Consider the following 7,826-nt stretch of genomic DNA (forward strand, 5'->3'; position numbering starts at 1 on the left):
TGTGTGCACGCCAGTTTAACTCAAACCAGTCCGGGTATTTTTATAAATGTGTAGGTAAATCAGCTCTATTGTTTAAATGTATACAAGGTGTTAATTAAACAAATGAAAACCTCAGGTACCCCAAAAATATTTGTTCATTTTAGGTTAGTCGATTGCATTTATTTTTGAATACCTTCATTATTTTAAAAGATATTCGTGTGTTTTGCTAAGTCAGTAATTCTACTTCATTTCTAACTCTATACTCATGATTTGTATGTATGTGTCAGTTGCGCTTGCTTTGACTTTTTTAGAAGAAAAACACAAACACAAACTAATTTAAAACATAGTGTAATCGATTCTACTCTCGATTCTGAGCAAACTACTTTTTGGTTTTCAGTTATTTAATTAACACCTTGTTTATACAAGGTTGACTGGTAAAGTCCCTTGAAGGGATAAAGTCATCTTTGTACTGTACATACATATACTTATCCCAATAATTGTCAGTTGTGTTTGTTTATTTATGTACAATATAGAGTTTACATACATACATACAAGCTTGTAATTTTGCTCTTTTGTGTACCTAACCTAAGTTAGTAGGTAAGACGTGTCTTTTGTCAAGGTGTCCTCATAATTGAGTATTTTTCCATTCTCTTTGCCAAGCGTTTATTAATTAAATGCTGGCCGACCGTCATTCCGGTTAACATTGACAAATGAGTACCAACGGAGGCAGTAGCTTTTAATAACAGGCACGAGGTAGGTTGTACGCAACGCAGCCGAGGTGTCAACCGCACCGAGCCATTCTTAGGTTTAATGAAGTATTAACGGCATCCAGAGTAATTTCCCTTTGTCTCGGGGCGGAGGAATGCGTCATTCTGCGCTCACGTCTCGAGTGATCTTTCTTCGCATAAATTAAGCTAAGGGACACGGCGACCATAATGCGCGGCTCGAGTACCCTGCGAGCAATTTGCGTTGAAACTGTGATATTTATACAGGTTCACTCATGCAATGCGTTCTATTGTGAACGAGTACGGTCACGGAAAATCGGACATTACTTAAATGTTGGGCCAACGTTGTATGGTTCCTGTCATATTATCATCATCATCATCATATCGGCCGTGAGACGTCCACTGTTGGACATAGGCCTCCCCCGTTGACCTCCAGTTGTTTAGGCTCTCTAGAACTTTCGCGGGGCGTACCTATGTACTCCTGGGTCCATGAGAAAACCGAGTGCATTTTCAATTACGTAAATGCCTTTGTCCAGCAGTGGACGTCTTCCGGCTGATGATGAAATGCCCTTAGGATCAGGAATCCTCTCGAATTTTCCATTGCTTCGTATCCATCTATTTAAAAAATACACAGATAATGCTACCACAGCTAAATATATCCACACCATTGTCACAATTTTGGAAAATTACTTTACATGGGTACGTATCACAACCAACCCACCAAAGTTTCATCAGAATCGAATGAATGGTTTATAAATGCAAAATTTTATTCGATTTCATTAAGGGCGAGTAGGTAAGTGAGTATTTGAGCCGCAAAAAGTGAAATAAAAGTTTTAATTCCCTTAATATTAGCAAGGTTTTACGAGTTATACGAAAGTAATGGGAGTAGCTGCCGTAATTTCGTTTCAATAATGGCGCTAAACACACAACTTGTACAATTTAATAAAAAGTGTCGCCCCCCAGTTCGCCAGTTGAGGTTTTGACTCGTAAACTTTTGCCGGGTCTGTTTACTTACAGATATTGATTTTGAAATTTCCTTGTACGCTTAGCTAATCATAATCACATTTTGGGTATCGAGCAGATCAGTAGATATAATGTACAGTATTATGTGGAAACTATTAGAACAGTATTAAGTATATTAATTATGATTGTATATTTGTTTTAATTTTAATATCTTGACATTATTAATAAATAAATCGATTTGTTAAATAAATATAAATATCATGGGACACTTGACACCAATTGACCTAGTCCCAAACTAAGCAAAGCTTGTACCTACTATGGGTACTAGGCAACGGATAAACTTACTTATATAGATAAATACATACTTAAATTCATATTAAACATCCAAGATTAAGTATATTATGTTATTAAGTATATATACTACCTACTAGCTTCTGCTCGCGAGTTAATCTGCTAATAGTTAGTAGGTAATTTACAAATCCTACGAGTACGGTGGCTTATCGCCATGTCCGTCCGTCCGTCCTTACGACTGTTCCGCGGATTAGCTTAGACTGTTAGTGCTAAGAAGCTGTAATTTTGCATGGATACAGGTACTATTAACCACGCGGACAAAGCGGTAATATACATATATTTTTTTCAAATAATTTGATTAGGATACCTCCCCTACACGTAAAGTGACGATATTTTTTTTCTCTTCTAATCCAACAGTGTAGGCTTGTTTGTATATAGTTAGTGGAGAAGAGTTAGTTCACCGATATGGACCTCTGGAAAGTAACGCCGGAATCAATCAAATATGTAAAGTAGCGGGTTTACTACATGCATGTGTTATGTGAATTTCATTTCCATTCATTTAGTTCAGACATTTCAACAGATTTTTTTTAACCTTCTGACAGCGCACGCACGGTAATGGGATTGAAAGATATCTCGCCTAAACAATACTTTCAAATGCTGGCGCTGCGCATTTTGAACCTGAAAGCGATGTTACAAAAGAAAGTGAAACAAAAGGTTCGCTGTAGAGATGAGATGAGAAGATGAGAGTTGAAAAAGTTGCGATATCGCGCGCATTTCCCACAAAATACCCAATTGCGTAACTCCATTGCATTTTCCGCGAAACAGCTGACTCTTTAAGTCAGCACTTTCGCGGCACAAACAAAGCAGATTTGCCGCGTTTTCTTTTAATCTGGGTTGTTCGTGATAGCGGCCGTCGGCGGGATTAGCTTTTAGCGTTTGAAAGCGACGCGTCATTACCTAAATGTCCCCAGACGGATGCGAGCCGACGTTTTTCAGGACGGCTTTTAGACGGAAGGCATTTGAAATTCTTTAGCTAACGAGATGTTTGGCGCCTGTTATTGCTTAAACCTTGACTTTTATTTCCCCGATATGTATCTGTTTTTCTTTTGGTAACTATTATATTAGTTAAATCGCCTTTTTTTTAGATTAATCTTTTACACAAGTTTCATTCACGTGAAGTTTTTTATTGTGTATACATTCATTTTTACTGTAATATTTACTGATGTCAGTATAAAAACGATTGCATTTTTTTAAACCACCGAATACAAAAAAGGGAGTGAGAGTCTTCGTATCGTACAGTCAAAATATTATTTCTTCTTATAACTTAGGATAATACATTGAAGCCAGACTTGGCTAGTTTTCCATCGCAAGTTGTAAAGCTTAAGTTCTTATTTTATTCTTCCGAAAATTTGGCTTGCTGGTAGAAACTAGCCATCGAACATAGGGATCTTCCATGACTGTTTTAGTAGGTACCTAATAATAATTCGTATATGAGAACTAGCCATGTCCAACCTTAGGTTTCAATATACTATCCTAAGTTATAAGAAGAAATGATATTTTATGTTGTTATAAAATATTTTTTAATGTTATAAATAAATTTCAGGACTGACCATTGAACTTGGCACCCATTTAGATCCTCACTTCTTTTGTCGTTAAAGTCAACAATCAAGGCATATATCATAATATTGAACTTGGCTCTCATTTCACATTTATGTTTTGATGGGATCTACTGTTTGATAGAAAAAGCGTTCTGAATTTAGGCTGATGAAAAGTTCGGAATATCTTTTCATTCCGTTTATGGTTATTCATAAATTAATGTCATTAGTGAAGCAGCAGGAAAGTAGGTACCTAGTATCATAATAAACCAATAACAGATTTGTTACTTTGAAAAATCTTATTCCTTTGATATTTCTACAAAGAGAGGGCAAAATGCTGAATGAAGAAAAAATACTTGCGAAGTAAGGAATTATTTTTTCTTCATTCAGAAAAGAAAAATACTTGCGAAGTACTTAAGGCAATTATAGACATTGTAAATGTATATTACTCGCTCAAAGCATTTGCAGAAGCTCCTCAATTGCGTTTGTTGAATGGCCTTTGTTTAAAAAACTCATTCTTTTTTATAGCCCAATTTAAACAAAAATGTTTCTGTTCGTTGAGCGTAATAATCTACCTGAACACCGTGCAGTATAACACAGGCTACAGACATTAATTGTGAGGTGTCGGTAGATTTTTTTTCCCTGTGAAACCAAGTTGATCATACTTGGTTCACACCGAACCTATACCGAACCGATTACCAATATGAAATATTTGGGTACGAAGTAGGTGGCTAGAACTGGTGTAACTAATGGAATTTCTCATATTCACGGATGTGACAAAGTGAGACTTACTCTGTGTGAGTATGGTGGAGTCTTACGCGCACGTGCTCACTTGAACAATGTGCAAGTCGTTGAAGTCGTAAGTCTGACGTGGCTAAAGCTGAACGGACACCGTGAGATAAAACCATATCTTACAATGTGAAGATGTTAGTGCAACTATAATTTGTACCCAAATTTTCAATATAATGCTTTTTACAAAAAAACCTGAACTACGACGGACAAGTTTTTAATCAGAAAGAAACTAGTAGGTAGGTAGTGAGGGGCTTGGGCGAGATCACGACGCGTCCGGGTCCAATCAAAGTTAGTTTGACCCTCGTCAATTCGGCTGACGCCTCTCAAAAACTCCTCTCTCTGCCTCGTGGCGTACATTTGCGTTCACTAGAGGCGACGATTTTTTTTTATTCGACTGGATAGAAAACGAGCAAGTGGGTCTCCTGATGGTAAGAGATCACCACTGCCCATAAACATTTGCTGATGCGTTGCCAACCTAGAGGCCTAAGATGGGATACCTCAAGTGCCAGTAATTTCACCGGCTGTCTTACTCTCCACGCCGAAACACAACAGTGCAAGCACTGCTGCTTCACGGCAGGATTAGTGAGCAAGATGGTGGTAGCAATCCGGGCGGACCTTGCACAAGGTCCTACCACTTGCAAATTTTCAAAATCCCTTTACAAAATAGGTAACATAAGTACCATTCGAAAGTTTGTAAAAATCGGTGTATTGCATGCTACAAAACCACAATAGGTTCTTTTCACCGACGATCGTATGGCCAAAAGTGGTTAGAGAACCTGACTACGAAGCTTAAGGTCCCGGGTTCGACTTCCGGCCGCGGCAGATATTTTTATGAACAATACGAATATTGTTCTCGGGTCTTGGATGTATAATATGTAGGTAGGTATGTATGTATGTTTATCCGTTGTCTAGTAGGTATCCATAGTACAAGCTTTGCCTAGTTTGGGACTAGGTCAATTGGTGTCAAGTGTCCCATGATATTTATTATTATTGTATATTTAAATAATAATTACCGTGTACAATGTTATATGAATAAAATATTTCTATTTGTTTTGTATTTTGTATTTGTATTATTTATTATTTTATTTCAAATTCAACACAACTTTGCACCATTTTGGCATGATACATATTCGACATGCGATTTCAAATACCTATTATTGCTTTCCAGTTCGGACGACCGATAATACAGTCGCTTCTCGCTAAGTATATCTACTGTATCGAAGCCTTAAGTGTAGTTTCAGTTTCGTCCAATATACCTACTATAGGTAGGTACCTACCTAAAATAGGTATTTTCGATCCAGAACTAAGTCGTACCTTAAATTATGCGGTGGGGTTCACATAAACTTTACAGTAGGTATAAACAAAACCACCGAATCTGTCTTGAATTAGTTGTAATACTAATAGTTAGAGTTTCCCAGGTTCTAGGTCGTTCTAATAAATTTTGCACAACCACTAAAAGGCCTGTTTGCGTCAGAAGCGATGCCGGTTAATTTAGGTCAGACTACACTAACTTAATAAAAATCTAATATCAAAAATGGAGACTGACATGCATGTACAGATGTATTGAATAATGTTTTGCCATCGTATTTAGTCGGAAAAGTTCGTTTTTATCTCTAGCTATCTCAACTAGCTTACTGAAGTTTACTGAAGCGAATTGAGAAAGCATGATAAATATAAACTTTTCCGACAAAATACGATGGCAAAACATTATTCAATAAATCTGTACTGGGATATTCGATTCGATATTACCAGTCAAGCGTGAGACGCACGCAACACGGTGGCGCTAGCAATATTTGAACTAGCTTCTTCAATTTAGCTGACGTTTTGTACATGCCAAATAGTTTTAGTAAAGGCTCTAGACGTCCTTCAGTATAGTGACTGGCACCGTACAGCCTCAGGTTAAATAGGAACCACCCACGCTTAGGAACCAGGCAACCGTGGGCGATCACGCTTGGAAATAAGATAGAGCAACGGTCTTCAAACTTTTTTCACATCTCATGCTCGTAAAGTTCGTGTTTATGCTGGATGTAGGCGATGTAAAATTACTTTTTATGCTCTAATCATACAGTAAAATCTTCATCTAAGACCGAGGCAATCGGGTGTAAACAGCCACAAAAAAAGAAGTTTTACGTATTTTTTAAATGATTTTTAATTTATAAATATAAAACTAAAAATAAATCAAATAAATCAAAATAGATCAATAAAACTAAAAACATATAATTATAATAGTAATGCGTGGACAATAAAAGGTACATAGTATTAGTTAACAAAGTTCTGAGAGGAGGCCTGTGCCCAGCAGTGGGACGTATATAGGCTGGGATGATGAAGTTAACAATTGTTTCCACTGTTGCTATTTCATTTCCTCGCTATCGAAGTGAAAATCAGAGTGTAAAACTCGAGCATTTAAATCCATTTTCCCCTCGACGTGTCTATCCACCCTCGCCGTACCGGCTCGGGTGGCTATATGAACGTCTCGGGTAAAATGGCTCGTTGTACAATCTACTGTTTATCTACGGAGCCCTATTGGAAAACTAATTATTTACCGGAACCCTGAAATAGTTAAAAGCAATTAATTTGATAGGAGTAACCATAAGTATTTATTTTTATTATGAATTGGCGGAGCCCCCGCAGAAGCTTGGCGGACCCCCGGTGCTCCGCGAAGCACACTTCGAGAATGACTGGTATAGAGAGTGAATCTGAAGCATAGTAGTATTTGAGTTCCAAACAGAAACAATTCTATAATTATTCCACGTCCCTGAACGTTGAATGACACTTGGATTAGTAAAGTTCAATGAGTTTCATTTATTTTGTGTTGTGCTATTAACTTGTCATTAACAATTTTCTTCACTATTTTTGTGGATGCAACTTTTTATATTGATTTCAATTAAAGGCAGTAAAATTTCCGTAAAACAGATATGTGTGCCGATAAATAATGTTGTTTGATTTTTTTTTCTTTTGTCGTAACAATAATGAGACGAATCATAATGTTCGTAAATAGATTAGGCTAATGCCCCCCCCCCCCCCACGACCGATGAAGCTTTTCTACTGCTAACGATAGTTTGATTTGCGGCGTAATCAACTTCGGGTTCCACAGGCGTTGGGTAACACAGTGGTAGGTATGTATGTTCAGGGACAAGATTAATATCGAACAACTCCGAATTAATAATGATTTATTTTACAAAATTGCTATAGTCTGGCCACAAAAAGCTCAAACACAACTTAGACACAGATATTCCTAAAGCTTTATATGAACTGACACGTATTAAACACAATGACATGTTCACCAGCAGTCTAAGTTTTTGTCGAAACATGGTTAGAGTACCCTGGAGACTTAACTTTAACTGTTCTACGTACCTATACCTACTTGGGACATTTTTATACGTGGTTCATTTTTATAAGCCAAAAGAAAATTTTTGGTTTATTACCTATACCTACTTACTTACCCTTGATTTTTCCAAATGTGTCAGGAAATTTGGCCCGT

The sequence above is a fragment of the Choristoneura fumiferana genome, chromosome 2 (assembly GCF_025370935.1).
Source record: "Choristoneura fumiferana chromosome 2, NRCan_CFum_1, whole genome shotgun sequence".
Lineage (NCBI taxonomy): Eukaryota > Metazoa > Arthropoda > Insecta > Lepidoptera > Tortricidae > Choristoneura > Choristoneura fumiferana.